This window comes from Mesoplodon densirostris, chromosome 19 (genome assembly GCF_025265405.1).
Source record: "Mesoplodon densirostris isolate mMesDen1 chromosome 19, mMesDen1 primary haplotype, whole genome shotgun sequence".
Lineage (NCBI taxonomy): Eukaryota > Metazoa > Chordata > Mammalia > Artiodactyla > Ziphiidae > Mesoplodon > Mesoplodon densirostris.
Window position 1 is genome coordinate 14,478,295 of NC_082679.1, and position 13,469 is coordinate 14,491,763.

Below are 13,469 nucleotides of genomic sequence, written 5' to 3' on the forward strand. Positions count from 1 at the left end.
ATGAACCTAGGGGCAGGACAGGAATAAAGATGCAGACGTGGAGAATGGACTTGAGGACATGGGAAGGGGGAAGGGTAAGCTGGGACGAAGTGAAAGAGTGGCATGGACATATATACACTACCAGATGTAAAACGGATAGCTAGTGGGAAGCAGCCGCATAGCACAGGGAGATCAGCTCAGTGCTTTGTGACCACCTAGAGGGGTGGGATAGGGAGGGTGGGAGGAAGACGCAAGAGGGAGGAGATATGGGGATATATGTATAGCTGATTCACTTTGTTATAAAGCAGAAACTAACACACCATTGTAAAGCAATTATACTCCAATAAAGATGTTAAAAAAAAAAAAAAACAGAATTGTGCCAAGAAACATCCCTTAATGGAAATCTGGCCCCAAGAGACTGTCCCACAGACAAGCTCCATGTACCTGGGCAGAGCCTTAGGCCAGGATGAAGGAATATGAAGAAACCCAAGAAACAGCCAAGGGAGAGGATACTGTCTAGATTTTTTTTTTTAAACTTTTTTTTTGGGGCACGCCACACGGCTTACGGGATTTTAGTTCCCCGACCAGGGATCGAACCCGGGCCCTCGGCAGTGAGAGTGCGGAGTCCTAACCACTGGACGGCCGGGGAAGTCCCCCTGTCTAGATGAACTCAGTTCCCAAACTCGACTGACTGGTCCCTGCAACTCAGCCAACACCACTATCTGCGTCCAGAGTCTGGATGCCAGAATCTTCTGTTCTCCCACTTTCCACGCTACTGGGGTCTCTTGGTGATTCAAGGATCAGACAGCACCCCCTCTCCCAAGCCCCTTGTGGCATTCTGCCAACAAGGGTTGACATCCTCGTTTAGGAATGCCCCACTACCACCTGGACTGCCCCACACCCTGAGGCCCCCTTCTTTACTTGGTCTGGGCCAAAGAAACCAAAGAGGGTGCTCACTAGCAAAAAACCCAGAAACCTAATTATAACACATTCAAAATCTTTACATTACAGGTAAGCACTTATCATGTGTACATATTTTAATTTCGTGTAACTACCTACACTATACTTTTAGCCTATAGATAAACAGCACGTCCACACATGGGATGATGGGGCCATTCTGTATCTTAACTGTGGTGGAAGTCACACAACGGCAAGCATTTGCCTAAACTCAAAGAACCATACACCAAAAAGTGAATTTCACTCTGTGTAAATTTTAAGATGGAAATTGAAAAGTTAAAAAAAAAAAAAAAAAAGACTGTGATACACTGATGGATGCTATGAACAAAGATCTTCAAGATACACTACCACTGGGGACAGTGGGAAACATGCTGCAGAAGTGTCATCTAGCACGGCTTCTTTTTTCTCCATGTAAGAAATTAAAATAATGAGGGTGTATTTGGATAAGGAGGAATGTTCATGAGCAGGAAGAAAGGTCCAGCCAGACACCCACCCAACTACTGACTGCAATGACCTCGGAGGGAAGATGTCAGACTGTGGGTGTTGGGAGGGACAGGGAAGGAGTCACACATCTTTCCCTTGGTTCTCTTTCAAATAAAACTTTTTTTTAAATAATAAAGAGGCTTACATGTATGAGCCATAAAACTTAAGCAAATGAAAGTCACACAAATCTCAGTACTCAACCTTAGTATGTTCTGGACACTAGTGCTCCTTGAGGGTCCCAGGACAGCCGAGGTCAAAGACTGTGCATCTACGGAGAGAAAAAAAATGAGGTTACATCTTTGGCCAGCATGAGCCTTCCTGCTGTAGTATCCACCTGTCCTTCCCGAAGTCACTCCCTCAACAAATATTTATTGAACGCCTGCTGCGTGCCAGGCACTGAGGGTACACCCGTGACCAAGACAAAGTCACTCTCCTCAGGGGGCAGACACTCCAGCAGGGGAGGGAGACACTGAACAAACGCAATCCTCAGCCAGGGAGCGGCGGCGCCTTGATGGAGACTAAGTAGGCTGAGGAGAGCAACGGGGTGCTGCTTCACAGAGACGTCAGAGGAGGCCTCAGGACAGAGACCTGAAGACAGGAGACCATGAATTGGGTGACTATCTGGGAAAGAGCCTTCCAGGCACAGGGACGGCCACTGCACAGGAACTGAGGCAGGAGGAGGGGCGGAGAGAGAGAGAGAGACAGAGACAGAGACAGAGACAGAGAGACAGAGAGAGAGAGACAGAGAGAGAGAGAGAGAGAGAGACATGAGGGCAGGGAGGTGACGGGGCAGATGGAAGCCCATTATAAAGACATTTCCTTCAGACAACTGTGAGCAGAGGAGTGGCAGAGAAAAAGCACTGGCTTGTAACTTCGTATTATTAACTTACGTTTTTGAATATTTAGTATGGTTCTGCATATTTGAATGGGTATTTCATGGATGAATGAATGTCTCCAGGCCAAGAAGCCACTGTCTGCATTGCTCACCATCACATTTTGGTTTAGGCCAGGCACTTACTAAGCCAGGGAGATGAGATCTGAGAGGACAACCTAGAACCTTCCTGTACGCTAAACAATGACTCTCACTCCCTATGGGCCAGGCTCCATCCTAGCAGAACGTGCCGACTCATTTCACTCCCCCAGTAACCCTAGAGGCTGCCCAGCCAGTCAAAAGTACACGGCAGGTGGGATGAGCCCAGGCAGCCTGGCTCCAGAGCCTGCTCCCGACCACCTGGCCAGGCCACATGGTCATGGCGGTCCATGAAGACAGGGCTAACTGCAGGCTGGCAAGGCCTCTCCCCATCCTTCCCCAAGGCTGCCACGTCCACATGCCGTCCACATGCCAAGGCCAACCTCAAATGCCAGCCAGCTTCTCCAGGGGGCCTCAGAGGAAGGAAACCTAGCGAGCAGCTGGCCTACTTTCCAGAGTCCAGGAATCAGGATAGCTTCAATCATCTTGCCCTTAGGGGTTCTGGAGAAGCCAAAAGGGGTTCTTAGTTCTTTACCTTTCTCAGGCCAGGGACCCCTTGGCAGTCTGGTGAAGAAGGGTTTGGGCTCCTTCTCAGAATCATGTGTTCAAATGTACAAAATACAATACACAAGATTACAAGGGAAATCGATTATATTCAGATATCAAAATATCTGTAAAACAAAACCTAACCTGAGATACAGTAATATTTGTGCTTCCTTGTGAATGCTTTAAATTAGGAGATCTTAGTGGTGGGTCCAATAACTATAGTAATTTAGAAAGAGATGAGTGTAAACAGTACCTTGTAATATCTACAACAACTGTAATGTGACATGGAAAACGTTTTTTGGGGTTTTTTTTGCGGTACGCGGGCCTCTCACTGTTGTGGCCTCTCCCGTTGCGGAGCACAGGCTCTGGACGCGCAGGCTCAGTGGCCATGGCTCACGGGCCCAGCCGCTCCGCGGCATGTGGGATCTTCCCGGACCGGGGCACGAACCCATGTCCCCTGCATCGGCAGGCAGACTCAACCACTGAGCCTCCAGGGAAGCCCATGGAAAACATTTTTCTAGCAGCAACAAAGTCACAGGCGTTGCTGATACAATGTCGTTTGTGGCCCTTGTTCAGAAGGAATGGAAATGCTAAATTTCAGTTAGATGGTAGAGAAAATAAAGATGTAATTTTTTTCCCAGCCAACTTCACAATCCTCTAAATTCCATCCAAGGACCCTTCAAGGGTCCATGGACCTGAGATTAAGAACCCCTACGCTAGCCCTGAGATAGGATAAAGGTGGAGCGTGTGCCCAGGGAAGGTAACAACTAGGGGGTGTGTGGCAGATTCAGATCCTTGTGAGTTTCGTATGGGAAGGGGTCCTGAGCATTGGTGGTTTTGGTTCATCCTGCATCCATTTCCCTTTCCAGGTCGGCCCTCCGAACCTCATCTTTCTCACTCAGCCCATGGAATTCCTGTGGGTTGGTAGAGAAGGGAGTGGTGTCACAAAACCCAGGCCTGGCCAATAAAGCCACCGCATCTCCTCTTCCCTGCCCCTGGCCTTAGACATGGCTCAGGGTGGCCCTGGAACCAAAGCCAGGCTGATTAGGTCCACTAAACAGTCTCAGGACTTGTGCTGGGATTACGGGTAAATCTCTGGGGCTGCTAAGTTGGTTGGATATATATGTGGAGCTGCCTCAGAGCCTATCTGACCATAAAACCAACAGAGGACTGCAGCCAGGAGATGGAAGGAAACAGGGTCCTGGCAACCCTGAAGCCATTACACATAGAATGTTGCAGGCTGTGAGTTCAAACATTTCCTTTTATACTTACGCAGGCTGACCTGAATTTCTATTTGTTCACGCAACCGAATGACTCTCAACTAACATAGAAGGGAAGAAGTGAGTACGGTTCTTGACAATTCCCAGAGCTTACTACCAAGCCACTTAGGAAAGCATAAAATTAGAAACAGTTACTATACATAGAATCAGCAAGTACAGAAAAACACACACTCTTTGAAAGATCAGAAACAGCATCTTGGGTAGTTGCAATCCCTAAAGCTGGTCTATGAAACACTAACAATTTTGATTTTCAAGATGCTTGGCAGGTCAGGAGGGAACCAGAAGCACCCAGAACATTTTCCTTTATCACCAGACTTCCCATTAAAAAAATTCCTGGGATGATCAGGAAGCCCCTGCAATAAAGCTCCTGTAAAATTGTAATCACTGCCTTTTAAATCGCATCAGAAATTGCTTTTCTGACGCTCATTTCCCCCCTTTCTTCCTCTAGAGTGATGTTCATGGCTCTTTAAAGGCACATTAGCAGGGACATGTAGTGCTGCCACGTCCCTCTGAGCTGAGAAGCTACTCCCTGTCAAGTGGAGGAAGCTGTGATGTCCATCAGTTTGAGTTCCCTGATACACAGGAGAGGCCGCAGCAGATGCTGAAGGGTTGTGGAAATGGCAGCAAAGGCAGGCTACAGCACCAGGAATTCAGCCAGGACCCCAGACACCCCAGAGCACCTCTTACACCACCTGGGAAGGGAAGATGCCCTTAGAATTGCCTCAGCAACTCTAGTACCTACCAGAGCAACAGCCCTGGCTCATCTGTCACATAAGTCACAGTCACAGGGCTGCACACCTCGCTTCCCAGGGTGTATACCAAGAAGTAGAAGCCAAGATGAGAGAACCTGGGAGTGAGAGCGGGTCTGGGCCTGACTCCTAGCCTGATGGTTCCTCCCCTCAGCCACAGTGACTGGCTCTGGGAGAGACACATGATCCAAGCAAGGCCGATCAGAGTTGGCCCTGGAAATTTTGCTGGATTACTGGGGGAAAGAAATGGGTGTAAGGCAGGGGCTGTTGAAGGCTTCTTTGCCACCTGAGGGAGGGGATGGACACCTAAGAATAAAGTCAAAGGTGAAAGAAGCAGAATCCAGCAGTGGTGAAGGGTGTATTCCTGACAAGAATACCTGAGTGCAGACTCCAGTCAGGCTAGCTCTGAGATTTCAGGTCCCAGAGCCATTAACTTCCCTTTGCAGTTTAGGACAGTTTGAGTTGGGGAGATTCTGTCATTTACAACAGAAATAACTGACTGATAGAACTGGAAGGGACCTCAGAAATCAATACAGCGCTCCTTCATGTTCCAGTGAATACAATCCTTCTGAGGAGCTGACAAAACAAAACTGTGGCATGTCTCTCCAGGAAACACACACACACACACACACACACACACACACACACACACACACACACACACCACTATTTCAAGGATGTCAAAGATCTCTGAAGCCTCTGTTCATAGGAACTGGGTGAGGAACTCTTCAATCTAGTCTGATCTGCCCGCTTGATAGATAAGAAAACTGAGGTTCAGAATGCTGAGATGACTTGCTTGGGGCCCAGGGCCAGCTGGAGGCAGAGCCAGGCCTCCCTAGAGTCCCAGGAGGTTTCACCTTGAACTCCCCTGAGTATGGTCCTTGGGGAGACAGCAGACGGTAAGGGGGGCAGCGGGCGAGGCTCCAGGCCTCTGCACCCCCATTCACCTACAGCAGCTCCACTTTTTTCTGTTTTTAAAAATGGGCTTTCAGGGAAGTGTCTGACAAAAGTTCCATTACTCCACAACCAACATCCTGAAAACCAGTCGCTTCTATCACATTTCAAAGTATTTACATGTTAATGACCTTGGTTTCCAGCCTCGCTGAAATCCTGTGAAGCCGGCATTATTGCATGCCATGGCTCCAGGCAAGGTGCTAGTCACGCAGCCCCAAGGCAGACTCAGCCTGTGCACCTGGGCCTTCCTGTTCCTGCACTTCTTCCCTCGTATTTCATCTCAACTCATATGGAAAAGACCATCCATTCGCACCTCACCACGAAGACCAAGGAAGGAAGAAGAGGTGGCTAATCTGACTGGTCAGAGCCTGTGACTGTTGCTGGCACCCGCTTTTCCAGTGCACAGAATTAACAGCCCCAAAGACTGGGACCAGGGCTACTAACTCTTTTCTCTCCCTGCACCCAGAGACGGCAGCTTTCTCTTCTGCTTTCTGTCTCGAAACAGGACACACACCCTGGGCACCCAACCTCTAACAGGGCCTGGCCACATGCACCCCTCCTGACCAAGCGGTGATGGGGGCGGCCAGGGTATAAGTGGCTGATCTAGGCATTTAGATCTGAGCTGAAAGAGAACCAAGCCCACAGGGGCCTTCTGCTACAAGTTGCACTCTCCTTTTTAGACTTCACCAGAGCTTCCCATTGCGGCATCAGGGACCTACTCACCTACTAATAAAGTGGTTCAGTCGTCCTTCCTTTAGAGAAGATTCCCATTATACCCATCCCCATCCTGTCTTTGAAATAGTGACTTAGGAAGATCTCCATTCATTTAACTGCCTCTACCCACCTGCCAACAAAGAAAGGTTGCTTTGCGAAGAAGGGACTTTGCCTTGGGAAAATCTAAGCCCTCAATCACTATCCTGTATGACAGCCGCTGGGATCACCTTGTAATTAATCATGTTTTCTCTTATGACCTATATTCTATTAATAACATACGCTAACGATTCAGCACTGGTTCTTTCACTGATTGATTCAGTCCACAAACGTGACTAAGGCTGTACTGCTGACTACGAGGGTCTTACATCCGCATCTTCTGTCCTCTCCCCAGGCCCTCCCCTCCCACAAGGGAAGCGTCATGGTATTGGGCTCTGAACACGGGGCTCTGAGGACTTCACGGTGCCGGAGGGTCTAATGGCTGCCCTGCCTCCAGCCCAGCCCAAGTAACTCTGCGGTACAGTGGCACACAACAGACCCCTGCAGAGAAACTGCTCAGGAAAAGCATCAATGCATGACCATCTCATGCACAGCAGATTGGCCAAAACATCAGTCTGACACCGCCAAACGTACTGAAGTTATGGAATAAGGAGAAGTCACTGCAGGTGGGAGTGTACACTGGAACAGACATTTTCATAACAGTTCGGCAATTTCTTGTAAAGAGAAAGAGATGGTGGCCTCAGTGACATGCTTTGCCTTCCCAGCTGACCGGGGTCTGGGATTCCCTGCCAAGTTCCCAGACCCACGTGGCCTTGCAAATTCTCATTCTGGCTTGAAGCGTGAGGTTTTTGCTTTGATTTTGCTACAAGTCAGGCACTGTTTTCAAGTTAACTATCAACTCATTTAACCATTGTAACAACCCTGTGTAGTCGGGTCTACCAGCATTCCCCACTTTTAACAGAACAGAAAACTGCTGCACAGAGTGGGGCAGCCTACCCAAGATCACACAGCCAAGTAGGTGCCACAGCCAGGAAGGATTCGAACTCAGTGCGTCTGGCTCCAGAACTACCAACAATGCCACTTCCCAAACACAGAGTTAAGAGGAAAGGCTCAGCCTCGAACCCAATCTCATTCTACATCCAGACATTGTTTTCAGATGGATCCAAGACCTAAATGCAAAAGGAAAATATGAGTGTATCTAGATGATGCAGAAGCATATCTTCACATTGGGGTAAGCGAAGGTTTCTCATTCAGGGAATCTGGGAAAGTGTTTGTTCTCTTCACAAAGAGGGTCAGATTCATCCACACAGTCCTCTGCCTCTTTGCCAGTCTGCCTTTTTCCAGCTTGGGATGTGGACATGACACCAGGATTTGAGAGGGTCCCTCTTGTCCCCAGAACACTACTCAGAATAGAAGGGCTGAACTCTCAGGGTCTCCCGGCCCACTGGGGAAGGTGGGTGCAGCAGCCGTCTTGTGGCCATGAGGGGGCAAGAGAGTCAGAGCAGCGCTGGCATTCACTCTGCCAAGCCACTGAGCCACATTATCTCCCTCCAGATGTTATAAGACACAAACAACCTCCAATGTGTTAAAGTGACAATGCCACCTGTGTAGTCTGATACTTACAGCCAAATGCACTCCTAACCGAAACACCTGCTACTTCCAGACTCCAGCAGCCACATGCTGTGCCATCACCCCAGAGAGTCTGCAAACAGCCACTAACAGGGACCTGAAGGTGTCGCAAAAAGACTCAACTCAGAGGTCAACTTTGGGAATCAAAAAGTTCCACCAAGCATGGCTGATCAGAGGCATCCAGAAAGATGACTTGGTGCCTGAATTAATTCTCAGAGGACCTGAATTGGAGACAGCCTTCTTTCTCCCCACAGACCTCTAACAGCAGTCAGGTAGACCATGATTTTAAAGGCCAAGCCCAGCCCACTGGCACAACTGCTTTGTGGTCTGCTAGCTGCAGGCTCAGGGGTCGGGGAAATCCTGCATAGCTTGTGGATCCTTTTTCCTCCTGTCACCAGGCATTTGCTGGATGTGCCAAGAGTTAAGCCCCTTCCTGCACTCCTATAAAACCAGTCTGTCAATGTGGCTTCAACCGCCGAGTGCTTTTCCACAAAGCACTCTCTAGACGTCAGCTCATCAGATGGGAGACAGAACGCTGGTCAGTCTACCAAAATAGGTCAGGCTTTATTGTTAATCCTCTTATTCATTATATATATTGAAAGGGAAGAATGAACAAAAACAACATTATTAACAGCGAGGATGTCTAGGGTTACTTAACCTCTCTGTGCCTCAGTTTCCTCATCTGTAAAATGGAGATGAGGATGAAGTAAATGACTCCATGAAAAGTGTTTAGAGCAGGACTTACCATGTAGTAAGCGTTCAGTAAAGGTGAGTTACAATCATTCTTATTGCTGGTGACATGGTCAGTTTTTTCGACTGAAGGCCCTTGAGGGGCTTCAAAATCTCACCCTCGGGTCAACCTGACAGAAAAAGGCACTGCTCTGATTCTGGCCACCTGGGGAAGGAGGAGGCTTGAAGGCCCAGGCCAATGGGCAGAAGCTGGCTGCCATGGCCCAGGGTACCAGGGGCAGGAAACAGACCTGCTGGTGCTAGCTGCCCAGCCAGTAGCCATTCTCCCCTTCTTCTCGGGATGCTCAGCTAAGACTACATCTCCCAAACTCCCCTGCAGCTAGGGATGGTCAACAAGAGGTAGGCAGACATTGTTGTGGGACTTCAAGGAAAATTCCTCACCAAGAACAAAGAGCTGGACGACACTTTTGTGCCCATTCCCTACCCCGATTCGCACCTGGACTACAGACTCACTGGCTGGACTCCGGCAGTCACAGTGGACCATGAAGCCACCTTAAGGATGAAAGCTTTGTGCTAGCAATGGTTAAGCAGAAAGATAGAAGGATCTTGCTTTACCTGAGGACTGTGGAGCTGCCAGCCCAGCCCCAGACTGCAGATCTCAGGACATTTTACTCACAAGAGAAACCACCTTCCATTGAGTTTATACCATTGTTACTTCTGATCTCTCCTACTGGCAGCCACATGCACTTTCAAAGGATACCGTGGACTTACACAGCAGATGACCAACGGAGCAGTGTTTCACACCGCAGAAATCCTTCCAGCGACCTGCCACTATATAAAGTAGAGAGCTAGATACAGCAAGTAGAAAGCTAGATATAGAATTTCCCACAGAACAGGGTTACAATCATTTTGCCTTAGGAGGAGGTAAAATGAGAACAAGATGAGATACACTGAGTCACTCATCCAGCAACTATTAAGCAGTACCCTGCGCTGGGGACTGTGCAAGGCAGGGTGGTAGACACAGTGAACAAAAGCAGATAGAGTCCACGCCCTTACAAAATGCACAGTCCGAAACAGGGGACAGAAGATAAACAAACAGGGAAACAAATATATTCATAAGTACAAATGGTAAGAAATACTGTGTAGGAAACCACAGTGAGTTTCAACACAGAACTGAAGAGAAAGGAGAAGGAAGCCATGTGGAGAATGGAAGTAAGAATATCCCAGAACGTCCATCAAATGAAGAATGGATAAACAACACACAGCACATCCATACAGTGGAATATTATTCGACTATAAAAAGAATGAAGTACTGATTTGTGTACAACATGGATGAACACTGAAAACATCATGCTGAGTGAAAGAGGCCAGTCACAAAAGACCACATAATACAGGATTCCATTTATATTAAATGTCTAGAATAGGCAAATCCAGAGAGACAGAAAGTAGAGTAGTGGTTGCCAGGGGCTGGAGGAGGGGGACACAGAAGGAGAGTAACTGCTAGTGGGTACACGGTGTCTTTCTGGGTTGATGAAAATGTACCGGAATTAGATACTGGTGATGGCTGCACAATCTCATGAAAACACTAAAAACCACTGAAATGTAGACTTTAAAAGGGTGAATTTTATGGTATGTGAATTATTTCGCAATTAAAAGACACTCAAAGGGCTACCCAGACTGAATTACTGGATTGGTAATAAAGTCTCTAATGAAAGATAAAAAAAAAAAAAAAGAATATTCCAGGAGATGGAGGAGGATGGAGGAATCTGTTAAAGAAACTCATAGGAGGCCCTCTTGCCTAGATTGCTGTGGAGAGGGAGGGAGGGGCGCTAGGAGATGTGGCAGAAGGTCGCGGGCTGTGTGAGCCACAGTCGGCCATATGCTCTTTATTCTAAGTATGACGGGGAGGAGGAGAATGATGTGTTCCGACTGACATTTTTGAAAGACCCCTCTGGCTGTTGCACAGAGACTGTCGGGGTTGAAAAGAAGCAGGGAGAACAGTGACACCCAAGGAGAGATGGTGGTGGCTGGGAGCGGGGGGAGGGCAGCGGAACGGAAAGGAGGAGGCTGGTGACGATCTGTTTCAGGTCAAGGACAAACAAGCCTTGCTGATGGATTGGCCGTCGCGGGTGAGGCAGAAAAGGGAGATTCGAGAGTGATCTTCACAAGGTCTTATGAGTTTTCCCAAAGTGGTTTTCTGCCAGATTCAAATTGTACACAGCACAATAAGAGCAGATCAGCAAATGCCTGTTAAATGAATTTCAATAAATGACCAGTCACTGCCTAATTTTTTGGAGGGCATATTTTTGTATTTTCAATAAAGATATGAATTTTCTCTCTCCGTGTGTGTGCGTGCGTATACACACACACACACACACACATTCTCTCTCTCTCTCTCTCCATGTAATATCCTTAATTGTACCTGTTTCTCTCCCATCCATGGGTAGATAGTGGCCCACTACACACCATCAACTACCCAAACCAGAAACCTGAGAATATTCATACATACACATACACATACACACACACCCCCGCCCCAAGCAAGATAAAGCCTTGGAGTCAGTAACAACCAGGTCCTTCCTCCTCTGAGGGGGGCAGAGGAATAGATTAGCCAGTGAGAACTGAGCTCCCACTTCTGATGAACCACCAGTAGGAGAGGAAACAGAGGAAGAGATGCTGCTCCAGAGATAGGAAGTGTTCTTTCTTTTCGGTGGTGGTGAAAGGGTAAGGAACATGGTCAAGAGTGGGGAGAAAGCACTGTGAATAAACGTGGTCTAGTCGAGGGGGGAAGCCTCAGTCTGAGAACAGCTACTGCAAGTGAAGCCCAGCAGGAGACAAGTTATGACTCAAAGGAGTCATGAGCCCCTACTCCACTGACAGCCACATCCTTACTGAGGGGAATGCCAGAACCCTGGAGGAATGCATCCTTTTCCGGGGTCTAGGAGCAGGAAAGGGGAAGGGAAGCCGAGCTTCACAGAGAACAACTCCAGGGCCACCATGATGACAGACCACAGCGCAAACAGAGCCCCAGGAGTGGCGAGACGCAGTGGTCCTGTGGGTGTGTGTCCACCCAACACCTTCCTTCCAGGTCCACTCTCCCCAGCAACAGGGCTCGTCCGTTTTAGGGGCGGGGCGTGAGAAGCATCCCACTGGGTGGCTCTGTGTGGTGGGTTGCGGGTGGACGTGAGGAAAGTTGTCACCTGTGCTGCCTGCGCTGTGCAGCTTCATCGGGATCACAGCCAGGGACCTGACCTGATGCCTTGACTTCAGCGTTTCTAGAATTCCTCTGCCTTATTCTCACAAGGGGCAGACTTGGTGGCGCTGCATGCTTCACACAGCTGACCAAACTCTGCCCTTATTTCATTCTACCAAATGCCTGGGAAGTAGGTCAAAATAGCCTGTCACAGTCTGTTAGAAGCGACCTCTCACTACGCACCACATTAGCCCCTCCTAGGCTGACCTCTGTCCAGGGGAGCCTTTCCCAACACCGACGTCATGGGCTCTCCACCCGCGGGCCAGATACCCGCCCAAGGGGGCCTCTAGTGTTGCCCAACATGTGAAGTTTGTTTTGACTACAACTGAGGACACTGCAAAGTCTCCCAGACAGAGTGCTGGGCCGTGTGATGCAGAAGAGCATGAGTACTATACCCACCACTCCAACACAATTTACAGACTTTTGCCACTGCTTTTACATAATCAGGATCACATCATATTGACTTCTTGGAATCTTGCTTTCCCTCAGCTGCATCGCAGAAATGCCTCCAAATCACCTAGCAGTGCTCTTATCCACTCTTTTCAGCAGCTGATATTCCATACTGTGGAGATGCCATATTTTACCAATCGTTCCCTGAAAAATGGGCATTCATTTTAACTTCCAGGGTTTCGCTTTGTTTTTTGTTTGGCCACTGCAAATAACGCTGTGGTAAATAACCTTTTGTACTGGGGCCATTTTTTCTGTAGGGTAGGTTCTCAGGCGTGGTAGTTCTGCATCAAAGGCTACTTATGGAGTATGACATAGTTATGTTCGAGAATGGCTTCCAAGGTCAAAGGATAGAACCGTATGTATAATACATGCTTGTTTCGGTATTGAGTACCTCTGGAAGAATACAGCCGAAATGGGTGTCCTCACGGAAGGGTAACTGGGTGACAATGGACAGGGGAGGGAGACTTAATTTTCACTGCACATGGTTTTTTGTGTCATTTGACTGCTTTATCACGTGCGTGGACTGTTCATTCAAAAATAAACAAGATTTCTTTTTTAGGCTGTCTTCTAAAAAGGTTGCGATGAGTCACATGTCCTCCAGCAACTTGGGACAATACTCAGTTGAGCTCATTAATGCCCTATATTTTCTCCTTCAAGGTTGTCCCCCCACCCCCTGTTTTTTTGACCTACTGCAAGCCAAACATCAAATTTCACCTGCTCATGATAGCCACAATGCCTCCAATTCTACAACCCTTGGGCAGGCAGAAAGCAAACTGCCAGAGATATTAATTTTGACAAGTCAGCCTGGCTGGCACCTC

At 48.3% G+C, this 13,469-nt stretch overlaps 1 protein-coding gene across 11 annotated transcripts in view; it reads right to left on the reverse strand.

Annotated features, from left to right (window-relative positions):
• Positions 1-13,469, reverse strand: part of SIPA1L3 (signal induced proliferation associated 1 like 3) — a 241,749-nt gene that overhangs the window by 141,953 nt on the left and 86,327 nt on the right. For all 11 annotated transcript variants that reach the window (XM_060085448.1, XM_060085446.1, XM_060085449.1 and 8 more), the window contains exon 2: positions 1,621-1,687. The gene's annotated coding sequence lies outside the window, so the exon portion shown is untranslated. The remainder of the gene's footprint in view (positions 1-1,620; positions 1,688-13,469) is intronic.